Source organism: Danio aesculapii, chromosome 11, assembly GCF_903798145.1.
Source record: "Danio aesculapii chromosome 11, fDanAes4.1, whole genome shotgun sequence".
Lineage (NCBI taxonomy): Eukaryota > Metazoa > Chordata > Actinopteri > Cypriniformes > Danionidae > Danio > Danio aesculapii.
Window position 1 is genome coordinate 14,377,398 of NC_079445.1, and position 15,250 is coordinate 14,392,647.

The following is a 15,250-nucleotide window of genomic DNA, read 5'->3' on the forward strand; positions in this document are numbered from 1 at the left end:
TGAAGCAAATCATTTCCTTTGAGAGCAGTGATTTTGTAATAACGCAAAACAATCCGTCTGAATGACACTTCTGCAATATTGAATAAAGGATTTTCTTCAGATGATCAGCCTTCTGGATTTTGCTGAGTCTAAATTTTTGTCAGGATGAGAGGGGGTTGAAATGGCTGCGGAATGCTTGTGCATGCATGGAGGAGGTTTTGATTTCAGCGTGATGCTGTGTGTCAAACATTCAGTCAACATTCATCAGTTCTACACATAGCTACTGTACATATTACACTGAAAGGGTTTTACACAATCCATTAATGTTTTCCCAAGACAAATCGATAAAGTGGATTGAATATAAAACTAATAAGTAGGCCCAAAAAAATCTCAAGAATTGTTTTGTTTTGGCTCATTTTAAACAAGCAATTTAAACAAGCAGCAAAAATACTTTTTTGAGTGTAGGCCTACACTGCAAAAAAATGCTGGCTTCCAAACAATTCCATTATGTAATTGAATCAAAATATATCGATTAAGTTAACTTAATCATATTAACAAATTTAAGTGGATTGTTAATTTGTGTAAATTGTGTTAATTTTGACAGCCAATGTTGCTTTAGTTTGTCTTAGTCTTAACTAAAATTCCATTTTAGATTTAGTGATATTTTATGCTGAGTTCAGGCTGCATGATTTTAGCCCCAATTTTGACTCGCAGACAGTTTTTGATAAATTGTCGACAAATGCCTGAAGTCACAGGCAAATCGGTGATCGTTCATGTGAGTGACAATCACACAGTCTGAACTCAAAGACGCAATCTTAGAGAATCGACGATGAGTCACCGATGCCTGTGAGATATTTGGCGTGCTAAATATCTGGAGCTGTCGGCGATTCAAATCATGCCGTATGAAAGGTGTTCTGGTTGAAAATAACATCTGCAATTACCTACAGCCAATAAGAGAGCAGCATCCACTAGTATGTTCATTCTTGATATCAGGAACTGAATTTCAACTAGTAAGAATTACAGTTCTTGATATCTGTAATTGTATTTTCACTAGTAAAATGTCACCATAGACTGCCATTCAAATTTAATTGTTGATATCAAGAATTGATTTCTTACTCGTTAAATTTTTATTTTACATATCAGAAATACAATTCTTACTTGTAAAAGCATTTATATTTTTGTATCAGTTGTCATATGGATGCTAGTGCAAATGTCTATTCTTAATATTAATAATTGAATTGTTACTAGTAAAAATGTCAATTCCTGATATCAAGAACTTAATTTCACTAATTGAAATCTTAATTCTTGAAATTTACAATTATATTTTAACACGTTACATTTGTTATTTCTGATATCTAAAAATGTATTTCTGATATGAACAATTAGGGAAGTAATTTATGAAATCTAAAATTACTAATCTCACTAAACAATTACATTCATGATTCCAGAAATGAACATCATCACTAGTGACAAACTAATTGTTGATATCAAAAATGAACATCTTTACTAGTTGAAAAGTATTTCTTGATATCAACAATGTAATTACTGATATCAACAATTAAATTACTGATATCAACAATTACATTTTTCATATCAACAATTAAATTATTGATATCAAGAATTTTATTTTAACTTGTAAGAAATCAATTCTTGATGTCAACAATTAAATTTAAATGGCAGCCTATGACATTTAACTAGTGAAAATTCAGTTGTTGATATCAAAAATGTAATTGTTGATATCAACAATTTTAATTGTTGATATTAACAATTCAGTTTTTGATATCAACAATTAAATATTTGATATCATGAACGGAATTGTTGATATCAAGAATGTTTATTGTTGATATCAAGAATACATATCCTGAGAATGAATAAAAGTCTAAACGGCTTGCCATATCAAAGGCTTCTTTCTCATTATGTAGTTACAAGCAAAAAGTATGCTACATGTTTTTGGTTGTGAGTTGTAGTTAGGACAAAGTTGTCGGCGATTCTTCCTATTGTAAAGTCATGCAGTTTGAAACCTCCTGTCGCCGATCCATCTTGCAGTGTAAACACAGCAGCGACAAAATGCTAGCCCAGATAGTCATGCAGTGTGAAAACATCTGTGACACGATTACTTTGACAATCATGCAGTTTGAACTCATCATTAGTCTACTGAACCATTTTAGTTTAAGTCTAGTTTTAGTTGACTAAATGTACTCTAGATTTAGTTAACTAAAATATATTTGGTTTAATGTGTAATTTCATTAAAATAATGTGAACATTTATTTACACAAAATATTCTAACGTAGAATGAAATAAAACAGTCTAATTAAAATATGGAATATAGCTTTTTCATTAAAGACCAAATATTAGTATGAATTGTTTATTTATATCCTAAGTAATATGAAAAATTATGTGTCGGCAAGAACAGTAGAAAATAAATGCCATGATCATATGTTTACAATCAGAGCACTTCTGTGAGGTAGCTTGAACAATCAAGTAATAAATAACATCCATTCTTTACTTTTAGACTTTAGTGCACCAGTAAATATATATTTAAAAAATTAATATACAAACAAATAGCACCTCAACTTAAAATACCCGGCAGGCAATCCCAAGTTTACATATCTCACAGTTTGCTATGACAATGTTGTCGTCATCAACTTTATATTACCACCAGACCGCAGACATAATTGCTCTTTCCACTTCAAGTTGCTTCCGTGTTCTACTTTGCCGGCATTTACAAAGCGTCTCTGCAACAAAGTTATGTCATGCTGCACGCGTTGCTGTTTCCGTGTGAAGTCAAGAAAGAGCATAACTATAGATGTGTTAAAAAATAATGAGTCCTGATTGGGAGGTAATGTCCGATTCCAATCGAGTCTGAAACCGTGTGATCGGGCCTGATTTCCGATCACGGGATCAGATCTGAACATCCCTTGTTTCAACTTATTTTAAATAAGTAGTTTGAACAAGCAACAAAGGTCATTTGTTTGAGTGTAGCGCAGAAATTTGAACACACGTGCAAGTCAAAAATTTATGTCTGCATGTCTTTTACGAAAGAATTACTTGCAACATATTACTGTATTTTAAGATTCCCATGTATTTAATGTAAACACACACACACACACACACACACACACACGCACGCACACACACACACACACACACACACACACACACACACACACACACACACACACACACTAACTTTACAGTTTTTCACGATTGCTTACACACTAAAATTAAACCTTACCCTCAATTAGCAAAACCGTACACTCAAGGAGCAAAACACAAGGCTAGATCTGCACAACTGTAAGCACATAGTCAGCTTCACACATTTTGCAAAACATTACACACAGTGATCTGCAAAACACTTGGATGCTTTTGACAGAAATTTTCAGGATGGAATTTCCTTGCAATTTCAAAGCAAAGGCTTCCAAATGAACACACACAAGCCAATTGGTTAAACACAGCCATCAGGAGTGCAGGCACACTGGTGCAAAACTGTAGACACACCAATCAGCTGGAACCACAATAAAAAGCAATAGGTATAAACTTCACTTGTCTTCAATGAATATGTTTACAGTAGTATAGCTATAAATATTAGTCTTCAATAAATATGTTTAGTATAGCTATAAATATTAGTCTCCGATAAATATGGAAGGCAATGTTGCAGTAAGAGGAAGAGGAAGCACGAAAGGGAGGAAGATTGGTAAACAGGAAACGGGATGCGGGAGATTTTTATTTTTTTGCTATTGAAATGTATACATTACCAGAAAGCTCAATAAATAAGCTTTAGATTTTTGTATGGGTGGTTAGGATAGGGCAATATTTAGCTGTGTATCAGTGTATCACTGTTTGGTGAATTCAGTATGTTCATGTACTTTATAGCAATATCTCTGAAACAAATCAAACCCAGATTATATTAGTATTAGTCAGTTATAAATGATACGAGTGTTTACAGTTTTTTTCTGATTGCTTACAGTTTTTTATGATTGCTAACACACTAAAAATAAACTTTTCCCACAATTAGCAAAATCATACACTCAAGGAGCAAAACACAAGGCTAGATTGGCACAACTGTAAGCACATAGTCAGCTTCACACTATTTGCAAAACATTACACACAGTGATTTGCAAATCACTAAACACACTTGGTGCTTTTGACACAGATATTTTTCATAATGAAATTTCCTTGCAATTTCAAAGCAAAGGCCTTCAAATGAACACACACATGAACCATGGGTTAAACACAGCTATCAGGTGTGCACACACACTGCTTCAAAACTGTAGACTCACCAATCATCTGGAACCACAATAAAAAAGCAATAGGTATAAACTATTAGTCCTCAATAAACATGTTTACTGTAGTATAGCTATAAATATTAGTCTTCAATAAATATGTTTTACAGGAGCTATAAATATTAATCTTCAATAAATATGGAAGGTAATGTCGCAGTATTGAAGAGGAAGCACGAAAGTGAGGAAGATTGGTAAACAGGATTTTTTTTAATACATACATGTATACATTGAATACATAAATGTATACATCACCAGAAAGCTGAATAAATAAGCTTTATATTGTTGTATGGTTTGTTAGGATAGGGCTATATTTAGCTATCAGTCTATCACTGTTTGGTGAATACAGTATGTTCATGTATACTTTATAGCAATATCTCTCAAACCCAGATTACATTAGTATTAGTCAGTTAGAAATGATACAACTGTTTAAGATTGATTACAGCAGTGTGTAAATGAAGCAAACAGATTTCTATTGAATATAGCGTGTGTGTTCTGCACGGTGTCAAAACTGTGTTTTGTTATATTGTTTAAAGTTTTGCATGAAGTGTTTCATTTTGCAAAAGAACTGATGTGTTCTGGTGTTTGTGTGTGTAGATGTGGATATTGTGTGAAGCGTTTTGACAAAATGAGCCCTAATTTCACAATTGTGCTTAAAAAACTTTAATGGGAACTTTCCATATACATATTTTTTATACTGTACAAACTGTATATTCTATTGCCCTTCCATAAACCCAACCATCAAAAAAAAAATAATCTGCATTTTTACACTTTCAAAATATTTCATTCGGTGTGATTTATGAGCTGTTTTCCTCATGGGGACCAAACAAATTACCCCATACGATCAAAATTTACGGGGTATTTCTATACTTGTGGGGACATGTGGTCCCAACAATGTAAGGAAAACAAGTTTCACAGGTAACAGTTTGGTTTATGTCACTATTCATGGTATTAACAAACCATTAACTAACACATTAACTAACACTATCAGCTTAATAAACTACTAACTAGCTGTTTGTTAATAGTTAGTAACGTACAAGTTGTGTTTAGGTTTTGGGTAGGATTAGGGATGCAGAATAAGATCATACTTTATAACCACTAATGTACAGTTAATATCTTAATAATAGGCAGGTAATAAGCCAGTAGCATGAATTGTGACCTAAACTAAACGGTAAAGTGTTACCGTTACACACACGCACACACTCACAACTGACAGTTCATGTGATGAAATGTTTTCTACAAAAGTCATAAAAGGGAATTTTCTCCAGCCTTCAGTGTCACAAGATTCTTCAGTAATCCTTCTTTTATGTTGGTATTTTCTATTTTTATTTATTTATAAAAGAGAAATGGTCATATATTAAAAAGTTTTCTTATTTAAGTATAATTTTTATATTATTTAATATATTACGTTTTTTTATGATTCTTCTATACATAAATAAAAATACTTTTGTTACCCTGAATGACATTTCATTGGGTTTTGTCCACAAACCATATATGATTGTAATTTTTTTGTTTATAAACAATAACATTTAATTATACATGCAATAAATAAATACATTTGAAGCAGTGAGTGACGCAGTGGCACAGTAGGTAGTACTGTCGCCTCACAGCATGAAGGTCGCTGGTTCGAGCCTTGGCTGGGTCAGTTGGCGTTTCTGTGTGGAGTTTGCATGTTCTCCCTGCGCTCGCATAGGTTTCCTCCGGGTGCTCCGGTTTCCCCCACAGTCCAAAGACATGCGGTACAGGTGAATTGGGTAGGCTAAATTGTCCGTAGTGTATGAGTGTAAGTGAGTGTGTATGGATGTTTCCCAGAGATGGGTTGCATCTGGAAGGGCATCCACTGTGTAAAACATGTGCTGGATAAACCCCGGATTAATAAAGGGACTAAGCCGAAAAGAAAATGAATGAATGAATAAATGATTTGACTCAGTCTTTCACTTTTAATGCTTTAATGCTTCAAAAGCCATTCGCGTCTTTGACCCAGGATTCACTTAAGTGTTATATTCCCTATGACCAGTTTTCCCAAGAAAAGTCCACAACCTGTTTGACTCACCTTCTTTAGCATTGTAGAAGTGGTTTCCTGTTCGAAATTCTTGCAAAAAAAAAAAAAAGCTTTATTAATATGAGCAGCCGAAGTAGCTGGAGATCAAAGGACTGCTGACTTCATTAACGCTGCTGAAAATTTAATCAATGTGAATTTAATCAGGGTAAGTAAACTGAATACCTGGTGGGGAAGAGCAAAAGTCTAAAAGTCATCACCCACTATCGGATCAGCTTTTATAGAAGATTATTGCATTCTTCCTGTATTTATGTTGTAGACATAAATATGAGATAAATAATCAAGTTCAGATGTATGTTGTGCATGCTGGTGTGTATTTGGGTGCTATTTTTAATTTACTTTTTTGGATTCCTAAATAATTTGATCCATTGGGTCAAGTTAAAGAGGTAATTTAACCCCAAATTTTAAATTCTATAATTTACTTGCTTTTAACTTATTCCAAATCTGTATGTTTTTTTTTTCTTCTGCTTAATACAAAATAAGATATTGTGGATAAAAAATTAAACTGTTGATCATAAATCTGGATCTACCCAGGCATAGCTGAAAAATAAGTATAGTAATAAATGAGTTCAGCACATAAAAATGACATATTATGAGGCGCAAACATTATTGTTTCCAGGTTATTGTGTAAATATTGTCGCTGGTTCAAGCCTCGGCTGGGTCAGTTGGCGTTTCTGTGTGGAGTTTGCATGTTCTCATCATGTTCACATGGGTTTCCTCTGGGTGCTCTGGTTCAAAAGTCCAAAGACATGTGGTATAGGGGAATTAGGTAAGCTAAATTGTCCGTAGTGTATGTGAGTGAATGAGTGTGTATGGATGCTTCCCAGTGTTGGGTTGCGGCTGGAAGAGCATTTGCTGCATAAAACGTGCTGTGGTGACTCCAGATTAATAAAGGGACTAAGCCGAAAAGAAAATGAATAATATGTAAGACTAATAATAGCACAGAAAATATCATCAAATTTACTGCACTCAAAAAAATTTTTTTTTTTTGCTTGTTCACACTACTTAATTAAAATGAGCTAAAACAACACAATTCTTGAGCTTTCATTGTGACAACTAATTTTTTTTTAAATATTCATTTCACATACATTTGTTAAAAGTGTTAAGTTAACTTAATTGATTTGTGTTGGGTCAACATGAATGAATTATGTGGAACCCTGCATTGTTTACAGTGTGTCCCGCCTATAGACGCTATATTAGAAACACCTAAGCGGTCTTTTTTTTTTATTTGATGCAAATATTTAACATTATGTACATAAATACACACTGTAAAAAATACTGGGTTTCACACAATTGATTTATGTTGGAATAATATGGAAGGAATTAAGTTAATTTATTAGTTTTCACAAATTTAAGTGGATTGAACATATAACAATTAAGTTGTCCTAAAAACAAACAGCAGTTTTGAAGCAAGAATTGTCTTGCTTCAGCTCATTTTAATAAGTTGTTTGAACAAACAGCAAAGAGCTGATTCCAAAATGTGGGACATAGATTGTACATTTATTTAGTGCCACCCTGAAGAGACATAAGATCTGTTTAAATGTAGCATTTGTAAGTTTAACATGCATATTGTGAAATTTGCAACATATGTTTGTAATGAGGTAACAAACACATGTGATTAAGTATTTAATACTGGTTTATGCACCATGTCATATCACACAGCTCTTACTGTGATTCTTTTTCTTTGAAAGGGTCCCAATAAACTTTTTTTAAATTTATAAAACTATTAAAGGCAATTCCTGCCTGTTTTCATATATGTTAAAGCTTCAAAATACAACACTAAATATATCTTTGCCTGTACCTTTTGTTGAGTATATTTATAGCATATATTTTATCCAAAACACAGGTAAACTAGGTTACTCTGATTCCATAAACATAGCTTACTCACTCCTTCTAGCTAAAATAAAACTCTCCAACACTTCAGTTGAAATGACTGTTATAAAAGCATCTTTTCTTTAAACATATTTTGACAAATAAAGTGGGAATCATTTCCTGTGTATTTCAGAAAACATTACACTGTGTGTTTGTGTCAGAGCAAGCACTGATAGCGTCAGAGCAGAGCTCAATAATAACATTTATACAACAGTTCTGTTTGGTTCTCAAATCTGATTGGCTGACAGTTGTGCAGTATTCTGCAATAACAGCACTCCTACAGCCTCTTCACCCTTCTTGGTGTATTACTCCCACAAAGAGACACAAGCAGAAGAGGGAACAACTCGCTACAGTTTGACAAATATCGCAGTGGTTGGACAACATAATGAACTTTTGAGGCTTTTTTAAGGCGAGAATTTAGTTATTTAGACTGCAACTATGCAGTTTATTAATAAGGATAGTGCCTACTTTAAAATAGTTCAATTCAGTGCATTGATAGCTGTTAGAGCAAAGAAATTCACGGTTAACTGCCACAACAGAGACTGCATAATAAGTCCTTAGGGGAGATAAACTCAGCATTTTTTTTTTTTTCATTTTTCAAACTACAGCTGATCAAATCATTATAAAAAAGGTAAGTGACATTCAAGTCAAACTTTCTCTCCTTTGTATTTTGTATAATTTTTAATTTTTGTATAATTTATGCCATAGTAATCTGCTAGTGTTTGCTTTGCTTTGGCTTTTTTGAGGTTAATTATTTCGATATCCCGATTGCAACAGAGAAATACTGGTAAATCTCTGTAGACTGATGGCATTTTATGCCGTTCGGCTTATAATCTTAATGTGAACAAAATCACCCGTTTTTTCATCACTTTAGACATTACACAAGAGAATCATTTAAATACTAGCTCTAAAGTGACATTTGTGAACTGGCAACATTTTCTGCAGTTCTGACAGTCAGCTGCAAATGTGAATGAATGGCAGAAGGAAAGTAGTTCCTCGTACAAAAGGGTTTTTGAGACTCTGTGCATGACTTTATTTTTTATATACACAATTTTGCAGTCAAACTGTTGTATAAACGAAATATCACACTCGTAGCAGTGCGATATGGCTGTATATCACTGGTGGGGCACTAAGGCACTATGGCCTCGAGCCGATGCACGCCTCCCACCAGTGCTGATATACAGCCATATTGCACTTCTATGAGTGTGATATTGCTAATTCATGAACCTTCTAAATATGGTCAAAACTGAGCTTTTCATTCTTGGGGATTCAATTACTGTGGTAACAAATGAGCATATAAAACCATTACTAGAGAATTTTTAAAACTTAGCTAAGCCACATTCCTACTATATATAGATATCAGAAAACAATTTAACATATCAAACCAATGAACATATGGCACCCCTTGGCTAACCAAAATCGTAAAAATGACATTGTAGTCAATAGTTATTATGAACTAATGAATACTATGTCCTGTTTTTTCAGTTTAATACTTTCTACATTCTACTTGTCTTGTTTTTATTTAATCATCTGAAAAATGATTTTCTCGGACGTCACATAATAAACCCAGTCTTGACTTTTCACAACTGAAAATAACGGCAACATTGTCAGTGCTCAAAAACCATTTCAGCCTCTCATCTTTCAAAAGCATTTAATGGAATCAAATGAATTGAATGTCTATGTGATTGTAAGCCTAGATCTGTCCCTTGAAAAACACATATAGTTCTTATTAAAATGATAAATTGCTGTGCACTGAAAGCCCCATAGTTCAATTCAGTCACCATAGCAACAGTCAGAGTGCTTTTGCAGACTTCATGATAGTTGCAGTGGATGGCGTGGGCACTGGCTCATGTTTGGACAGCATAGGTAGGCATCGGAGATGACTAGGTGGAAGAACAATATTTTGGTGCGTTGTTGTGTTTTTAAGTAGATAATGTAGTATATATATATATATATATATATATATATATATATATATATATATATATATATATTATCATAGATTTCAACTTTACATGCTATATCATCACTTTTATATGCAATCATCAATCATCAGCTGTTTATCAAGACCTATGACATTTGTCATTGAGAAAGCAGAACTAGTGACTGAATTCCAGAAAAAAAGAGCCTAAACAGACAGTGTAATGTTTTGTACTGGCTGTTGTGTCATCAGAAAAGGACACAAATTTTTCATCCATTGCTTAATTTCCCAAGCTGAAGATATTTGTTTTACAGTGTTTGGAAACTATGTACAGTAGAGCTTTTGTGCGTCTCTTGGTCAATGTCAGAGATGTGTTGAATCTCATGTGGAGGACAGGATAGGTTTCATGGATGCACCCAAAAAAGCTTTTGGCTCTTCAGGTGATTGTAACTTTACATATAGTTGAAGTCAGAATTATTAGCCCCTCTGTTTATTTTTTTCCCTAATTTCTGTTTAATGGAAAGAAGATTTTTTTGACACATTTCAAAACATAATAGTTTTAATAACTCATTTCTTATTTATATTATCTTATATAATATTTTACTAGATATTTTTAAGACATTTCTATTCACCTTAAAGTGACATTTAAAGCCTTTTCTAGGTTAATTAGGTTAACTAGGCAGGTTAGGGCAATTTGGCAAGTTATTGTATAACGATGGTTTGTTCTGTAGACTATCTAAATAAAAATAGCTTACGGGGGCTAATAATTTTGACCGTTAAATGTTTTAAAAATATATTTATTTATTTAATTTTTTATTCTAGCCAAAATAAAACAAATAAGACTTTCTCCAGAAGAAAAAATATTATCAGACTTACTGTGAAAATTTCCTTGCTCTGTTTAACATCATTTGGAAAAAAAATTCAAAGGGGGGCTAATAATTCTGACTTTAACTGTATATAAAAAAGAAACACTATTGAATATTGCTAATCATAATTTTGGAGTGAACTAAGATTATTTATTTATGACTAGGATATGAATTTTCATTTGTTTATTTTTATTTTTGAAGAGGAGAGAAGAACATCATTTGTTCATCTCTGTACTCAATCAGTATAATAACAACACATCACAGGCATCTCATATGTTTCATTTTTTTTTTTCTGGGAAAAATAACTGTAATCATTATTTAGAAATCCCTATTTTTTAAGTAACAGCAATCTGTCACAGATGGTGTGCTTTGCTGTAGAAAATCTTTTCATTATTTCTCTCCCTGTCATTTTATTATGGCTGATGCCTTGCCACATTGCATGTTTCATACTCAAAGTCCATTTTATATTTAGGAATTCATGCACTAGCAAATGCTTTGGTTAATCTGCATTTAATAAGAACGACTTCACCGAGTCTGCCTCACAAATGCTGTAAAATGCTCTGGGCTAGCAATGATCTGTGGTGGAGAGATTAAAACTCCAGTTTAAATTAGAAGCTGTTTAAAAGTCAGGTCTCAAATGCAAGCACTTCATATTTGAATCAAACTTAAAAGTATGCTGGATTCTGCACAGTACAATGTGCATAAGTCTCTGGTGTTTTAGCTCTTTTACTGACCATCTATTTATGTTTTGGTCTCTTCATCAACATACGAAAGGAAAGTAGGTGAAATATTGATACAAAAAATTGTATGGGAACATTTTTCAGAACAAAATGGTTTAATCTGGCGAACTCATTTTACATTTATTCATTTTACAGTTATTCATTTAGCAGATACTTTATCCAAAACACTTAAAGGTGTGGATTAAAGACACTTCTAATCATCAGAAAGTAGCAGTATATTGTATGTTCATTCATTCACTTTACTTCGGCTTAGTCTCTGATTTATCAGAGGTTGCTACAACGGAATGAACCGTCAACTATTCCAGCATATGTCTTGCGCAGCGGATAACCCTTTTAGCCGCAACCCAGTACTGGGAAACATCCATACACTCACATTCACACAGTAACTCATACAATACGGCCAATTTAGTTAATCCAATTCACCTGTACCACATGTCTTTGGACTGTGGGGGAAACTGGAGAACCCGGACGAAACCCACGCAAACAAGGGGAGAATATGCAAACGGCACACAGAAATGCCAGCTGGCCCAGACGAGAGTCAAACCAGCGACCTTCTTGCTGTGCTGTGACAGTGGTAACCAGTGAGCCACCGTGCCGTCTATAGTACTATGTATATTGCAGGTAAAATAAGTATTGAATACATCATGATTTTTTTATTGTAAATATATTTCTAAAGGGTCTGTTGACATGAAATTCATCCAGATTTTGGTAAAAACTTCAAATATACAAAAAAATTCAAATATACAAAAAAACCTGAAAAATTAGTTATGCATTATTACAATGGAATGACACAAGAAGGAGGTACTAAACTGAAATGTATTTAAAACTTTGTATAAAGGGCTCTTTTTTTTTTTTGGTAATGACACCTTCAAGACGCCTATTGTATAAGAATAGAGTCGCTCAGGTGTGTTTTTTTTCCCTATATTTCAGTAGAGTCTAAAAATTAGACGGTTCTTCTGTGAACTCTGATCTTTAGTTTTAATTCTTTTGGATCCAGAGGAGATCATTGGGTGAGCCATTCTAGTAGCTTTATTATCTTTTCGGAAACCAGTTGAAAAATTTCTTGGCTGTGTTTGGGATTATCTTGTTGAAATGTTCACCCTGGTTTCATCTTCATCATCCTGCTAATGTAGTTGTTGGGACCAAAGCAGCTAATATTAATTAACAAAGATAAGAGGCAGAGCTGCTTTCTAACTACTGAGAAATTTCATTTGCTGTCTGGGCTTTCATGCCTTTTTACACATCCCTTTCTTCATGTGTTCAATACTTTTTCCTTGTGTCATTTCATTTTATTACACATACCTTAATTTATAAACTAAACCGTTTTTTTGGTTGTTACTGACATGTGGTTAAAATGTCAAACCAGCACTACTTTTAGAAAAACATTTTCTGTGAAAAATGGTGATGTCTTCAATATTTTACCTGCTGTTAATGTTACTGAATGCACCGTGCTGCACCGCAGACATACAGTTGGAAATAACACCCACTGGACGCGTACATTTACTCAAGATCACTTGCAGGATCTTCAACATCTTCAAGATGGCTAACTTAATTGATTTTCTTTTTTTATTGATAATAGCTTTTGAATCTGAGTTTTGAATCTCACTTAATACAAATAACCTGCAAGTTGGAAACCAATATAATGTTATTTAATAACTTAACTATGCAGATGGTGCTCTACAGTGTGGCAGAAATTTGAACAGTAACAGCTGGGCGCTACGAACAGCCGCCGACTTGCAGCAATGGTGTGCTTACCTGATAGAAATGTATGTGTACAATTCTAAATTGCATGGCGCTTCATGGCGTGTCTGTTGCTCTGCAATAACACTTCCACTAGCTGGAAGTGGGATTTTACATTTCTCTGTGTCAAGTTTTTTCGTAGGTGTTTTGTTTCTTCTGAATGCTACCTTAATGTACAAGTAGCTAACGCTCACCCATTCTAAGGCAGGAATGTGCAACAGCTTTAATCATAAGGTAAACACTCATCAACTCTACCAAGCTGACCAATCACAGAGCTTGTGATTTGCATTGTCGCAATGTGTAGTTACATTTTTTTCGAGGTGCACGCCAGTGTCTGCGGGGGCCACGGTGAGAGGTAAGTGACCATGCGAAGGCTGCACCATAACATACATGTGTGCTTGACGCAGATGTATAAATCAGCCTTCAAAATTAGTTAGTTTAGTTCATAATTAATCAAAATTAGTTACATTTCTTTTCCTCTGAGCATATGGAAAGGAGGGAGTGTGCCCTACAGGTGGTTTGCCAATCCCCTGTGTAAGCACACTCAGAATTGCACAATGTTTTCCAAGATGTCTGGTGCATAAAGGCTGATTTATCCATATGCTTCAAGAACACATGTATGGCTCAGGCGCAGCCTTCGCGCAGTCACATAGCCCTCGCCGTGGCTGACGCCAACTGTAGATGGTTTGTCAAGCCAACTCGTCTGCATCCCGTCTGCATCCCACTGAATCCTACTAAGGGGCCATTCACGCAGAATGCATTTCTGTGTCTAAAATTCGAGACACAGTGCTCAGGATTTTTTTTACTTATTTTCAGCATAGAGCACTAGGGTATCCGGACAGTGGCAGAAATTTTCACTGATGAGAGGCACTGTGTGTAAAAGTTATTTCAACATGAAACAGTGTTTAAAAAAAGACAGTGCTCATTTGCACTGCACTTCAAAAGCTTCAAATGGTCATCCATCATCAAATGGTCATCAAAAACTTCAAATGGTCATCCATCAATAAAAAAACATTAAAAACCACTGAAAAACAATAGAAAAGAAGTGGATTGGATTGGAATGGGAAAATGCATTCTGTGTGAATGAACACTGATTTGCACAATATTTTTAATAAGAAAGTGTCTGATGCATATGGAGAGGAGAGAGTGTGTCACCTGCAAATGGTTTGTGAAACCTATTGACCAGAGTGAAGCACACTTACACATGCTTCCCTAATGGCACACTATACACTATGTGCATTTAAACACTGAATAGCATAGTATTTGAATTTAGTGTCATTCCAAATGGAATCGAACTAACCGAAAGTTTTAATTGTTTCCCAGACAATGTTTGATGGCTGCCATGAGTTTAACCACATTCACAATCGGGAGGCGGCATAATCACTCATGTAAGAGAATTCTGTATGCAAATTACAGAATAAATAAAATTTGTCAACCTAGACCCCTGATAGCTCCGTCTCTTCCGCTATATGAGCAAAATTGCAACTGGTGACTGCGTCAAGTTTCCAACATTTAACACTTTTTTTTAAAGATTGAATTAGTGCGTCATTCTATGATTTAAAGCACATTCTTTTTAGAATAAAAATAATAATTCAGTGTGAATGCACTACTTATACTATTTGCACTACAAAATGGTGTAGAATAGTGAATTAAGTATTAGGTTTGGGACACACCTTAAGAACTGTACAATGTTTTTCTAATAGACAAAATGATTTTTATACTGTTTGGATGCCAACCTAACTGTAAGTAATCTGTGTTTTTACATTTTTTAAATACTTCATTTTAAGATTTCA